We start from the raw sequence: 15920 nt of genomic DNA, 5'->3' as shown, positions 1-15920 counted from the left end.
CGCGGGAGTCGGGATAAATTACCCAGGAGCGCCGGTCCCTGCAGTTCCTATTAGCGTGCAAATGTTTTCTACCTGTATCAGCTGTGAGCACGTATACGGTGAAACATTAAATCTGGTCACTTTGACACTGGCTGCTCATTATTTCCCATCCACCACTGGGCTAGTCAGGAACTTTAGTGCAACTGGATACAGTTGCTCCAGTGGCCTTTTGATATCTTTATTTCTGTCATAACACAGAAAAGAAGCATCTAGCATTGAATTCTTCCATTCTCTGCAAATTGCCTCTCATTTTCAGGCTTGACTGGACCCGTGAAGGACTCAACCGGGCTTAACTGCCTTTGATTTACTACTCTATTAGGAAGGATGCAGAACATGCTTAACGCAGTCGGATTGCTTTGACTATGGCGACGCCGTTAAATTGCTTTAGCGCCATCTTAACGCTCTAGATAAGTGTGTGATGAAAGTGGAGAATAATATGGACCATCAGCATATCCTTAGCCAATGTTATGGAAGCATTGATTGGACAAAGAGAATGCACAGTGTGAAGATCAAGTGGCCCCGTTGCTTTGTTAGTTTATTGGAGCCTCCGAGGACTGGACAGGCTATAGATCACAATGGGGGGAAAAGCCGGGAATGAATCCATCAAAGCGACTTTAATAAAGTCTAGATTTGGCCGACTGGTTCAACAGATGAAATGGCTGTGTTCTGGTCTAGTGAGGAGGACCAAACTCCAAACTTCTTCCAAATAATAAAGATTTGATTTGAAGGGGAGACAGACAGCATGTAGCAATGTAGGCCAATATTTTCCAATAAAGTAAAACACGAGCCACAAATGTAAGTACATAACTTGGGAGGCTCTCAAAAATAACAAGGACATAACAACCAAAGCACAGGTGTCAAAGTGGTGGCCCGGGGGCCAAATCTGGCCCGCCACATCATTTTGTGTGGCCCGGGAAAGTAAATCATGAGTGCTGACTTTCTGTTTTAGGATCAAATTAAAATGAAGAGTATAGATGTATATTCAATTTCCTGATTTTCCCCCTTTTAAATCAATAATTGTATTTTTTTAATCCATTTTTTTCTTTGTTTTTAGTTCAAAAATCATTTTGTAAAATCTAAAAATATATTTAAAAAAAGCTAAATTAAACATTGTTTTAGATCTATAAAAAAACTGAATATTCAGGGCTTTTAATCCAGTTCTTTTAATCAATTTGTTAAAAAAAAATCTAAATATTATATCTAAAATGGTCCGGCGCACATGAAATCGAGTTGACGTTAACGCGGCCCGCGAACCAACCCGAGTCTGACACCCCTGAACCAAAGAATCAAAACAAACCTTACTGGGGAGACGAGGAGCTTCAGACATGGGGAGAACATATGTGAAGACAAATTGCTGACACAAGATGATTGTCACTGTCTCTTCTGGAATCTTCTCTCAAACAAGGAAGTCTAGTTCTCATCGTCTAAGAAAAAAAAAGTATATATTAGTTGTGTCTGAGTTGACATCCTCTTACTGGACTTTTCTCCCCAAACAATTCAAAGCTAAGACAATTGGGAATCACCCTGAACGACGGATATTCAATATTTTCATTCAGTCTTCTAAAACTGCATCTTATGGAAATGAATTTGTAAGTGGATCCACGCAGCCTTGTGTAGCTACTATAGTTTCTATTACTGGGTGTTGAATGAGCAGTTTAGGCTTGACGGAGAAACGGTAAAACGGCCATGCTGCCAAGTGCTCGTAAGTCCTTGTCTAGCGCCGCCTCGCCTGCTTTTGATTCATAGCTGCTCTTTTAGCCATGGCGAGGCCCAGGTATGTGTTGGCAGGCGTGCAAAAGAGGAAGTGCTCCAGACTGATTTGTCCTAGTCATCGGTGCTGTGTGCTTTACTGTGTCAGCACGCGGGGCATTTACCTGTGGTCATCGAAAAAGCAATACCGGCCATATATCAGCCTGCCACTTGCAATACATCAGCTACTATTTCTTAAGACTTTCATCCCTCCTTCTTTGGAGCAAAGGAGAAATAGGATAGAAGCACTGGAGTCGTGGTGGTTAATAATGGGGGCGGGGGAGAACGGTCGCTTGGTGGGGCTAGTGCACAAAGAATCTGTCTGGAAGAGCGAGACGAAATGCCTCGTCTTTTCTGGGGTGGTGAGCTAAACATCTGAAATGATATTATGGCATCGGTTTAGAGAGGAGAAGATATTGAGTGGGGGTTGTTGATTTAACTCGGCTTTCAAAAAGAGCCATCTCCCTTAAAAATCTGACTATACACAGCATATAGAGTCCAAAATGTAAGGGTCATCTACAATTTTTTTTTTAATTATTTAGGGCAGGGGTGTCAGACTTGGGTTGGTTTGTGGGCCGCTTTAATGTCAACTCGATTTCATGTGGGCCAGACCATTTTACATATAATATTTTGAATTTTTTTTAATAAATGGATTAAAAGAACTGGATTAAAAGCCCTGAATATGCAGTTTTTTATATATCTAAAACAATGTTAATTTTAGTTTTTTTATATATATTTTAAGATTTTTTTTGAACTAAAAACACAGAAAAAAATTGATTAAAAATTACAATTATTGATTTAAAAGGGGGAAAATCAGGAAATTTAATATACAGCTATATATCATTTTAATTTGATCCTAAAACAGAAAGTCGGCACTCATGATTTACTTACCTGGGCCACACAAAATGATGCGGCGGGCCAGATTTGGCCCCCAGGCCGCCACTTTGACACATGTGATTTAGGGTTAAGAAACATCTATCTATTCTCTTCACCGCATTGGAGGTGGCACGCCTTGACTGAGTAACCAACCAACAACCACATATTCATACATCATAATATTTGTAGACTAAATAGCATGTATACACAAAATTGAAAGCAGCCAGACAGAAAGTTAATGGTGGAAGGAGTCTGCTAACAACCTGAGATTTGAAGTCGCTACTGGTGTGAATTGATCATCACAGGCATGCTAGTTCCAGTACGTGGAAAGACATACGCCACTACATCGGGGTCCGTCACCATTAGGGAGACGATCAAATATAGCACAGCCATACAAAAACCCTGACAGTAGCAACTCTGGCAATGGATTTGCACATATGCAACCTTGTCAAATCACAGGAGATGTGATGAAATGTAAACCTGGGATATGAAAGAATTGCTAAAAAAGACACTTCTCTGCTGCTTTTGCAACTCACTAACTGACAGTACCTTAAGGGGAGGTAGATGTTGAAAATATAACTGTGCACAACAAATCCCCATCAAATAACAGGGTGCCATATAACTCCACGGCAAAGGCAGTTATCATCACAGTTTAGCCTTTTGTGCGGATGTGCCCAGCAGGATAATGGTCCATCAACTGCATTAATGCTCCCGTAAATATTTGCGGGAACTGTGCGGCGCTATCAAAGTCGAAGAGGGCCGGGTTTCCCGAGGGATGTTTGAATCTGTACTCCGAAATCCATGATTATTTGAAAGGGAAACAGCCTTTTTGTCCGTTAAGTGGGAAGTGGATTTTGGGGGTCAGTTTCCTTGATTTTGGACAGTTTGAAACAGTGGAAAGAGAGCATTCGGGAGCAAAATGGTAGGAAAGTGAACAACATGGCAAAGAATCAAGATTTGCAGGGTATTATTGAGCTGATTGCTATTTAGTTCTAATCGCCCATTTGAGTTTATTCTACATGGCAGGGGGTTATAATTTCCTTTAGCACCCGTTTCAAGTGCAATTTGGGCCAAGTGGTCAATGATTGGTTGTAGTAAGTACGAAAAAAGACCGTGTAAAGAACATTTGTTCAGAAAATAAACAAGTATGGTAAGACTTATTATTATTTTTTCTTTCAAGTGTATGGCCACCCAAGCAGGAATGGAGCCCACCATTTTAAATGTCTCAAGAGCCAAGCACTCAAATGTCACGCCCTCGGGGTTCAAGTGCTTTTTCTGATGAGATGATCTCACCGAAGAAAGCTATCCAGGTTCAACGAGTGTGCCGTCGCCACTTGACAACTTTATTTTGTGGCCCGTGAAAAGGACACGTCATGTTGTCTTGGTCAATCAGGCTTCTCTTCTCTGATGCAAAAGTGACGCGCAAGGTAGCCCAAATATAGAAATAATATTTCTTTGCTAACACTCCCTGGCAGAATGCATCCCTTTGCCCTTTTCCAATGAAGCCGGGCAGGGAAATAAACATACATTGGAAAGTAGAATACCATACAATCATTGGTGAGGATTAAAAAAATATATATATGCTATGTCAGGGGTGTCAGACTCGGGTTGGTTTGCGGGCCGCGTTAACGTCAACTCGATTTCATGTGGGCCGGACCATTTTAGATATAATATTTAGATTTTTTTATAAATGGGTTAAAATAACTGGATTAAAATCCCTGAATATTCAGTTTTTTATAGATCTAAAACAATGTTTATTTTAGCTTTTTTCATATATTTTTAGATTTTACAAAATGATTTTTGAACGAAAAACACAGAAAAATGGATTAAAAAATTACACTTATCGATTTAAAAGGGGGGAAATCAGAAAATTTAATATACATCTATAATCTTCATTTTAATTTGATCCTAAAACAGAAAGTCAGCACTCAAGATTTACTTTCCCGGGCCACACAAAATGATGCGGCGGGCCAGATTTGGCCCCCGGGCCGCCACTTTGACACGTGTGCTATGTGAATATGCGTTTGTGTGTGGGTTCCTGTCTCACTTCTGAAGGTAAAAGGTGTGCAGACTGAGTGGTGGCGAGTGTGTGTCAGTGAGGGAGGAAGGGGGATGACTACTGAGGGAGAGTTGGTGAGGGGGTGAATGAAAAATTCATACGGCTTCAGGTCCCAAAAGCCCTTCTGTCTTTGCCAGGAGTGCTCGCTTTCAAACAGCCGGGCAGGAGCTGTGGGACTGTGCCAAAGAGATAGGAAGCATATACACACACACATAAACACACACACACACACACACACACACACACACACACACACACACATACACACACACACACACACACACGTGCATGTGTGTGTTCAAAGCAAAGAAGGCCAGAGGATGTTCTTATCTTGGAATCGGGAGTCAACAGAACAACAACATCACTATTTAGCAGCACACTGTTCCAAACAGTTTTGCGCTAGTCCCCTGGATCTTTTTCTACTGTAGCACACTGTGTTTTCTCTTCAGTCCTTTCAAAAAAGCCATGGAAAATTCATGGGGTGATAGTTCTCGGCCTGCGCTGGGTACAATGCAACAAATAGTTCCAATGAATGTGAACTGAATTGAAGTGAGCACTTTTTATTGTCATTTCCAAGTATAATGAGATTTTATTTTCATCTAATTGGACTGCACCATCAGAAAAGCATTCTTCTATACCGACCAAGCAGATAGGCTAAAACTTTCTCTAAACACCTCCTACTCTTTGGCAGACTATTTTTATTTTCTACCAAGCCAGTCCCTGTGGTCCCATAGTGCTCAATTACATTGAAAAGCAAAACTTGTTTTCTACCACCACTCCATTCAACTATGTTGTTTCTCCACCATCCTTAACATGATATTCCACGTTCACTGTATTGAAGAAGAAAAAAAAGCTTTCTTGTTAGCATATCCTGAGTGAGCCTCTGCGGACCCAACTCCGTCCGTCCATAGTTAAGCCGTTAAGCCTGCAGCATCGCCGCGAGGTACCTCGACCGCCGCGGTACACGACACATGTTCGGCAGAAGCTCCTTTCTTTTGCTTCATTTCATTCTCCTCACCCTTGGTTTCACTGCCGCTCTGCCATCCCACCATCTTCATCCCCTTTTGGCCCATGTACTTCAAACAGGTAAGCCCCCCAGAGGGCAAGTTTTAGATCCGTTCGCTTTCTTTAATTCTACAGCTGCTCTCCCCTCCACATGGCTGAACTTCCTCTTAGTCAAATGTGTGCTTGACCACCATGAGACATCTGTCCCAAAAGCCAACGGCTTAAAGAGAAGACGGGGTTGGCCTAATCGTGGAAGGCAGGGAAAAGAAACGAGTAGGCTGAAACTTTTCAAACTTTTAAGCAGACTAAGGTTGACATTTTCGGCTCTTGAAAAGTCCCGATTTTCGGGGCCATATCTTGCCAGGGTCTGGATTGCCTAAAAAGTGTGCATTTTTAATCTCATCGTTGTGATGTGTAGTTTAAAAACTACTTTCACACCATTTATACAACAAGGATCATCGTCATTCAAAGGTGCGGCGAAATGAAATGTTTCAGCTTTGAATATAGCACAACGTTTATGTGTGCCTCGTCCTCAGTTTCTTCCATTAAATTCCATGTGGGTTCATCTAGAATATGCCTTTTCCAGCTCATTATACCCACTTTAGGATCCCACAAGGTCATTAATACCAATCACCGTGTTCATTATCACACATGCCAAGCCATTATTTCCCACTCAGTATTTTTTTCCCCTAACCAAATGCATATTTTACCAGGAACTGACTATCTTTCTCCACATAGAAATTCTGTTTGTTTCACATAGAGGTTCTTTCTCACTTGAATTATCAAACTTTCTCGGTTGCCAGACCTGCAGATTTTCCAGCTCAACAAGCAACCATTCAGATGGCATTAATGAGTTCGGAGAAATGATACAAATTGTTCTCAAGGGAAAAGAGGACATTCCATTAATGTTAAAATCATTTACAATGAGCAAATTAGCAATATTTCTTTCCAAATTAGCAAGCTTGCTTTAAAAAAAATAAAAATAAAAATGTGACAGGAGCTGCCACAGGCGAGATAAGATGGAGCTTTTGTTTGTAAAGATGAACTCTGACAAGTGGAATTTTCAAAGCATTTTTTGGGCAATTGATTTTTTGCAGCAAGGAAATGAGAAGAGGATTTCATGTGATGTTTTAGGACAGTTTGTCACGTTCACAAAGACTGCATTAAAAGCTTTGACCCACTTCAAGCCCAGCCACAATGATACCACGGCTGCTCCCTTAATACTCCCGTTATTGCCACTGTCAACTTCATTCTCACTGGCATTGTCATAATATCCACGGATAAATTTAGCTCCTCTATTATTAGAATGAAAATCCCACGATTGTTTAGGAATGTGTTATATTTCAAAACCAACCAGATGATTAGAAGCTTCCACTACAAGGAGAGACATTTCTTCCAGGAATGAATCGTGATAGGTGCAGCAATAAATAAATGCATTTTTGCCTCCAGATCTGATCCTTCCCCTTTAAAATATAACGATCCAGGTATTGTATACACTGCGTTTGTCATAAATATGGAGTGAATATATCTGTAGGTTTTGCAATTTAACATTGGTTTAGGACGTTGTGTTTAAACAGGAAAATATAGAAATATCCGCCTGTGACATTTATCTTTCATTGTGTGAAAAGCACAACTGGGCAAACGTGAACACACTGCTGAAATTATTTGAACAAGTGAGGAAAAAAAAGATAATCTTGTAATGTTGTATGCAAATTATCCAATAACATTTACTAGTGGAATGCATTCAAATGTCATATATTGCTTTGTATTGTTTTAACCTAAAGCACTCTCATTTAAATATGCAAAACTCGTAATAGGGCACATTTTCATCACATTTCCTTAATTCATGATAACAACTTTTTGCATACACATTTTGTGGTTTAGATATTATTTTCCGACCAAGACGGGCAGGTATCTTTTCATTTGATGAAAGATAAATATTTTTAAATTGACATTGAACATAAATTATACTTTGATATCGAGAGTAATGCATAAGTAGTCCTACCTTCATCCACAAGGGGCCACTGATGATCTGCACGCTATGGAAAAAGACAAAGAGAATAAGTTTAGGGGATGTAGAAGGTAATTAAAAAAAAACCTCATTGCTTTGAATACCAACAGCTGTGCTCTACAAGCAACACCACATGATTAAAATTCTAAACCAATAAGCAAACAGATCATCTGCATCCCGACGAGCACATCTCCTTCGCGCGCCTCGCAAACTGCAGTCGAGACAGCCAAGAACGCCCGAGAATAATTTAAAGATGCTTATGAGATGGCAAAATGTGACCCACTTCTGGCTTGTGCTGACTGCAAGGTGCAAGTCTAATAATATTTCAGGCCAGGCTTCATAAATCTTCCACAAGACGCCGCAATGCTTCACTTTGTTTTGGCTCCTGAATGCCTCTGTTTTCTGCCATTGTTCAGCAAGTGTCGCAGAGAGAAAAAACATAACTAAAATGACAGATCCACTACGCTCAGCAGTACATCCCTCACCAGACCGCCTCCAAGCAAAGGCATCTGTCCTCTCGCTTGCCGACGCAATGGATTTATTTCTGTTGTTTACTTTGTTCTGACATATAAATGGGACGTCTGAGGGACGAGCAACGAGATTGCCGGGTTACTTTAATTTTGACGGAATCAAGAAAGGTTCAGCGATCGGAATTGACCTTTCCGTGCCTTTTCTCGTGGGTAGATTTTCTATTTTTTTGGTGTTATTTGTTTGCGACTCCCAAATGGAGATTTTATCCTGGCAGTTTTTTTCTCGGCTTTTATGACTTCCTACAAATTGGTCACTCAATGACGAAGATTTCTGCTTGGAGAAGGTGGATTTTTGATTTATTTTTTAAAGTGAGGCACAGGGACAATTACAGGGCTGAACGTTTTACATTTTTTCAGATCTGTTGGGTGTAGGGAACGTAAGAAAAGTGAGGGAAAAACATAAAAAATAACATGGTACAAGGGAAAATTCAACACTGGGGCCTCGTCATTGTGCTCCTTTCTTTGGCATTTCTAACAATTATTACCGTAGAGAGCAAGAATACTTCAAAATGATTGCCGTATACATGCGGCACCCTTGACCTATCTTGAAGTACGATAAAGTACAACTTCTGAAATGGTTTCAACGGGGATTGGAATTTATCGTCAAGGTTCAGAGTATTCAAGTAGTTCAAGTATAACAAAATCTCTTTTCCCAATAGCATCTTTATACAAATGGGAAAACTATTTTATATGACCTTCACGTGGATAGCAGTTGCTTAAATAATGGAATTATGCAAATAAAGAATTCAATAGGAATGGGTTTTTAAATAAATGGTGCAGCTCTTATGCACAATTTTATGCCGTGACACAAAATAAAATGACATTGAGGGTTCTCATGTCAAATAGTTAAGAAATGAGTTTTCCAAGAGTTAATGTGTGAGAAAGCCCTACCAATCAATCGATGTGGCGACGATTGTTTATCGTACTTACGTCTACGACACACTTTTACATATCAAAGACGTACTAATTTTCTTGGCGATAGCAAGTAAACACTGATAAACATCACACATAGCTCTAAAAAACACTCTTAAAGTTACTGCACTGATGTTGCATTCTTTCTAAAGTCTGAAAAGCAAGTCAAAATAAAGGTGCTATTCAAATAATCATGCAAACCTTTGTGCCGTTGTGGAGTTCTTTTCGTCAATTTGGTGGCCACTCATTAGTCGACGTTATCTGAAGGCATCTCCTCAAGCAAACCAAAGCAAGCAGTGACTTTATCAAGGCTGAAATGAAAGACGGTAGAGGAAATCAAGCATCGGGTGTTATGCAATTTCTTCATTATCATTCGGTTTATTTACTTTACTTTAAACCCTTTAAATGCTGCAGGGCCGCACATAATCAAACTCTTCCCCAGCGGGGTACCAACATGGCATTCTTTTTTCCCCCACATTGTTGACTGCCGACGTCCATGAGTCACTGAAAGTTTATGAAGATAAAACACATCAACTCACATAATCTTGAATAAGGATCTTTAAGTTAATTTAAAGATTGATTTCACATATTCAAAAACTAGCGTTGTATTTTCCACCCAAAATGAATACCCCAAGGACATAGTCAAAACAACTTTTTCACCCCCACATTTTCATATTAAAGCAGATATAAGTTTGACTTCACACTCCATTCCGAGATCTAACTACGAATAACTTGGAAGTCCGTTTTCAATAACATGTCCAGTAGAGATGCCGATTTACACCACCTATCAAAATGTGGCTCTGTTGTGGAAACTTCGGGAAATAATCCTAAATCATGTTGTGAAAATGTCATTTGCTTTGACATTCTAAACAGAAGACAATGTCACATTGGAGTCAAATAGATATACAGTAGGTGTTATAAAAAGCCGCAATATCCTCCTTGCTTCTCTATGGAATTGTGTATATTTTTAGGGTTTGGGGGAAATTGATATGGGAGACAGGGGCGCTGCTCAGTGATCCATCCATCGGTGCCAACCTTGCTAGCCACACTGACAAATTTAGACAAAGTGTTCCAATAAGCTCATTTACATCAGGACAATGGGCCATGAACAACCATGTCATGCTCTGAGAGCAAGAAAGTGTTAAATAAATTAACCTCAACAAACTCGTGACGAGCAATGTTATTCTTGTCACTAAAATTCGAATGTTTTTAAACACTGACAAAAATCGTCAGAAATACATTTTAGATCATGATTGAATCATATTTTTTTTTCTGAAAGTGATATTTCTAAGGAATAATGCTATGAAATGCTGAACTGTATTTGGATTGGCTTTTCCTATTGATTGTACACGGATTTATTTTTCAGTTCAGTTGACCTCGAGTCAAGGCTGATAAATAACAGTATTACAAATACTGTATATGGAATATATAGAAGTTAGTAAGGGTTGGGTGAATAAAAAAATAAAAAAAGATGAGTGGGATAGGAGCTGGAATAAAGAAACATTAGAAATAAGACACTTAATAGTATCCTGCCACCAGAAAAGCACTCAGAAATGATTTTTTAAATTATTTTTTTGTCTATTCAAATTTTGGAGAACTTCAACTTAATAAGTAAAACGTTTTTTAAAAATGCAGTGATGAATAAACCAATCTTGATCAACCACCAAAATCCGGATACAGTTTTAAAACACCACATCTTTGGTTACACGTTCTCATAAATTGGAGGGCTTTGCAAAAAGATACTAACATAGAATATGTGATAATAAAACAGGTGCTACGCTATGAGTCTTGCACTCTCTGCCGATGAAGCAAGCCCAAACCATATGAACCACATCTCCTCTCTGGCCTGAGCTCGGTCGAGTTCAATTACCTTAACGTACGATCAATAAGATTGCTTGAGACGCGAGCGTGCGACTTGGCCGCCTTTACTGATACGTCCATTTTGGTGGGAGAAAATCCCCTTTTCCTCAATAGATTTCCCCTTGTCCTCACCCGGGCAGGTCAATTACATCAATCACGCCGAACAATACCGCCAAATGAAAAGAAGGTGAAGTACTGTAGTTGCATCTGCCCACTTTTTATAGCGTGACATTTTTGCGATTTTGCTTATTCTTCCTGCAATTTTGTAGCGGGCACAATCTGGCAGCCGAGTGCCTTTGCCGGACTGGCTCACTTTGAGCTTCATGTCAAAGATGGAATCCCTGCCGAAAGCTTGTCAGCGAGTGAGACATGGCCTGTCTCGCAAATGGCGAGGTGGGGGTGTGGACAGATGTAGCCTATTTGCCAAGCAAGCCTTGCAAACCGGTGTGAGTTACAAATGTCCCGCTAAAGCGGAGAGCACTGGGAGGGCACGATTTTCAAGTCAAGAGTTGATGCATCTGGAGGGAATGAGTTGTGCATGTGTGTGTTGATGTTAGAGGTGAGAGACATGCTATGTCAAAGCAGAGTTCCATTTATGGATGCGCATGTGCACACCTATCAATCACCAGGAGCACGACGGATGCAACGTTGACATCCATTTTTTATAACTCCAGTTGTAAAAAAAAAAAAAAAACGCACGCTGTGTTTGAATTCAATTCAGGAGGACAACTGATCACCATTGTAGTGGTCATGCTCCAAAATAACACTAAAACAAGAAGCTCAGGAAGAGAGAATTGACAACTACAAGAAGCAACTGTTTTTTTTTGCCCTAACCCATCATTTATATGCGAAACAGTAAGTGAGATCATTCCCTCCTTTCCCTTCCTTCTGTCATTTTTATATATTTATCTCCACCCTCTTTTGTTTATCCTCACTTCAACCATCATTTCTTTAGTCTGACAGTGCTGAGAGAAGCATAACCTATTTTCTGGACGTCACACTTTTTTTTCACAGTTTGGCGGGGCCTGCCACAAATACTCAAGTGGGACTTTTATTTTTTCCCTGACCACTAACGGCATGTTATGTTGTTGTATTTTTTTTTAGGCTATAACTATCTGAAAAACTATAACACTAACATATGCCTATTTAGACTGTTGTGTATTCTTTGGCTGGTGCGACTTATACTCCAAAAATACGACACTCATGACTGCCAATCCAATTGAGCTTGTTTGCACGTCCCGATCACAGCGAGATTTGTCAAAGGTGAGACGTGAACAAAACATAACTCAGCGTTTCAAGCCGTCGGTGGATGGAGGAAGAAAAGAAGCCAGAAGGTCAAGGAATGACAAGTCTCTGGCGTCCAACCTTTTCATTAAATATTCTCCAAATGTCTTGAAATGTGCGTGTTGACTGTGGCCGTATCATCCCTGGCCATTTACAAAGTAGCGTGGCTTGATGTCTCCCGGTGAGATAATGAGGAGCTTTCTACTGGCGTAGTACCTTTGATATGCTAAAGCGGTCAGAGCAAGCAACTGGCAGCGGCAATTGAATTACATTAACTTTGTCTTTTAGCGGGCGGAGGGGGAAGAAGAGAGTAATCAACCGAGGCAAAACCAATCGGAATAAAGGAAAACTGGCTAAGACAGTGTGGCAGGTATTAAAATAGGTAAAACTGATGAAAAGAGCACCGTCTCAGGAGTAATCTCAATAGACAAAAGAAGAAAAAAATAGAGAAAAATACAAAAAAAATACCATCTAACTGGGCGACAAATGTTAAATAAACTGATGCCTGGGGAGGGTTTTTTGTTTCAACTCTACAATTGCTGCTACATGAATTTATTCTTGACAGGCAGAAAAAAACAGTTTTTCTATTTCTTTAAAAACAAACAAAAAATAATAGCAAATGAAGATAACAAATAAATCAAGGAGTACTTCCAGATTTAGATGCAGCTTGAAGAATAAATATCTATATTTTCCCTTGAGCTCAATTTTTGGCCCTAAATGGTTTCTATGCTTTTAAGTGTATAAAGATAAAAGCGAGAAAAGTTCTGAAAGGAGAAAAACAATCGCTGTAGAACTTTTTTTTCGGACAAAATGTCTTGATGTGACGCCTTGGAAAGTCTTTAACCTTTCTTTGCTAATACTTAAGCTGAGGAAAAGAGGAGAAGATGTAATAAATGATAGCAGAGGCAGTCACCTCGTCTGTTGGCTGATGCATTATTGATCCAAGGCTGTCGCCGGGGCGACAAGTAGAGCTTTCCGTGGGTGGAGCGTCCTGACCATTCACCGTGACGCATGGGCACACCGGCGCACGTCCGTTTCTCCATCGCCGGCTCGCAAACGATAAGCTACTTATTTTCTGCCGCCGGGCCCGTCGGCGAGTCTGGATGCAACGCGTCCAAAAGATCTGCAAAAGGATAATCCCCTGAGAAGAAACGTTGCCAACGATATTCTTTTATGACGTGCGATGAGACCTTACCGAATGACAAGTTGCGTCAACGGCCCCGGGGGGAAATTAGACGGACGGTTAATTCCGTGGACGGTGTGGCCGTTCTGCAACACACAATGAATGTGCTCATTTCCAGGCTGTCTGCAACAAAATAGACGACTTCATAAAAAGACACCGGCGGACAGTGAGATAGAGAAGGGAGTGAAAGAAAAAAAAATGATTAAAAGGTAACGAGACAGAAATGCGCGACCTCTTCGACGTTTTCTACAACGCTTGTCTTATTAGGGTTACCGATAAGTTTGATTCATTCCCAAGTGACCGCTTGTGTCCAATCTTAACGGGTCACCGGAAAAAGGCACGATTCCTGGATGTAAAGTTTTTATATCAATAGACCTCACGTCACTATTTTAAGCTGAATTTGTGACATTACGCGTAATATTTGTTTTGACAGTCCTTAATTTGGATTGGATTGGATAACCGTATTCGGGAAATGTCATTGTCACGGTAGCAAGAGGGTGAGAATACAGACACAGCAAAATACATTTTAGACATAAATAGATAGGTAATAAGTAAGTTAATAAATAAATACATGAATAAATATATAAATACATACATTTGATTTGTACCAGCAATTGGCTGGCAACCATTTCCAAATCTTTCACAGATTTCTCGCGAATGAAGCATGCACAAAACATAATTTAACATTGCATATGCAAACTAATTCTAATAATAATAATAATAAGTGTTTTTAGAGCACCGTAGGCCATTAGTTCAAATACAGTTATATCCCATCAGGCCTATTAAGGATTAGATAGGTAATAAGTAAGTTAATAAATAAACAAATAAATGAAAAAATGTATATAAATAAATACATTTGTCCCAGCAATTGGTTGGCAACCATTTCCAAATCTTTCATATATTTCTTGCGAATGAAGCATGCACAAAACATAAATTAACATTGCATATGCAAACTAATTCTAATAATAATAATTATAATAAGTGTTTTAGAGCAACGGTTGGTTCGCGGGCCGCATTAACGTCAACTTGAGTTCATATGTGCCGGACCATTTTCGATAAAATACCTAAACTTTTTTTTTTTTTTTTTTTTTTTTTTTAAATCGGATTAAAAGAACTGGATCAAAAGCCCTAAATATTCCGTTTGTCTAGATGTAAAACAATGTTTATTTGAGCTTTTTTTCCTCAGTAAGGGAAATTGTCTTTTAATCACCTGTTTTTCAAAACAAAATATTTTTTTTAAAATAGAAAATATTTTATATATTTATTTTCAGATTTGACAAAATAATTTTTGAACAAAAAACAAAAAGATTTGATTAAAAAAATCTCAATTATTGATTTAAAAAAGGGGAAAATCAGAAAATATAATACAAATCTATAATCTTCATTTAAATTTGATCCTAAAACAGAAAGTCGGCACTCATGATTTACTTTCTCGGGCCGCGCAAAATGATGCGGCGGGCCAGATTTGGCCCCCGGGCCGCCACTTTGACACCTGTGTTTCAGAGCATCGTAGGGCATTCGTTCAAATACAGTTATATCCCATGAGGTCTATTAACGATGCATTTACAAGGAATCAGGATTCACGGCACAGTTACACGTCTCCCTTATTTTCAAGGACAATAATAGACGGGTGGACCATGTCACTGTCGCCATTTAATCGCACGTCACGGAGACTGGGGTGCGCGTGAAACATTGGCACGCACCTGCGGTTCACACCGTCTCTCTCACTGCTGGAATGGAACTCTGTCAATAAGGCTATTTTGAGTTGAACAAGCTACAAGATGAATAGCACAATATGAGCTCCAACCAGTCAAAGCAGCGATGTAACGGATTAGAGTTTCATCTTTTCATTTTTCCCACTCCCTCTGCCTCTCTCACTATGCTATGTAATTTGACGGTGGAGACTTGGAGTGCGGCGACGAAGGATTAGATGGAGAAAAAGAGGTCCGTGCCGTGAAGGCTAATAAACCGTGTTACGCTTGGCCATAGCAGAGATAACAACGTCCTTGGCTCACTCATAACCTCATCAGCATTGTTCAATGAAAAACACGGTGTCGTATTTTATTGAGGGAGACGGCTATGAAACCGTTATGAAAAAGGGATGGGAATGGAATTGGGTCAGATAGATTCATTTAACCCTTCCATGCAGAATATAAGTGCATCCCATGGATATATAGATGAATGCATGTAGATACAAATCTCCGTCTTTGAGTTCGGTTTTCTAAAATAAAAAACACCAGTGAAAATATAAGTGCAGCATTTTTTTCTTAAGTCGTGTTTAACTATTAGGATAAGCTTGGTTTGACTTAGTGACTACGCTTTGCCTGAAGTTCACTGACATCCCATAGAGGCCTTACACTTTGAAAACCGATGTTTTATATATTTGAATATTTTAGCTGATTATGATCCCTT

The 15920-nt window shown here is 39.6% G+C and overlaps 1 long non-coding RNA gene across 1 annotated transcript; it reads right to left on the bottom strand.

Annotated features, from left to right (window-relative positions):
• Window positions 1-1336: 1336 nt before the first annotated feature.
• On the bottom strand, window positions 1337-9684 carry LOC144066655 (uncharacterized). The gene is made up of 4 exons (XR_013297679.1): window positions 9573-9684; window positions 9383-9492; window positions 7734-7767; window positions 1337-1463 (listed from the first exon to the last, which is right to left on the bottom strand). It is a non-coding gene; the product is annotated as an uncharacterized LOC144066655 (long non-coding RNA).
• Between the last annotated feature and the right edge of the window lie 6236 nt (window positions 9685-15920).

This window comes from Stigmatopora argus, chromosome 21 (genome assembly GCF_051989625.1).
Source record: "Stigmatopora argus isolate UIUO_Sarg chromosome 21, RoL_Sarg_1.0, whole genome shotgun sequence".
Classification (NCBI taxonomy): Eukaryota; Metazoa; Chordata; class Actinopteri; order Syngnathiformes; family Syngnathidae; genus Stigmatopora; species Stigmatopora argus.
This window is presented reverse-complemented; position numbering and strand designations above follow the sequence as displayed.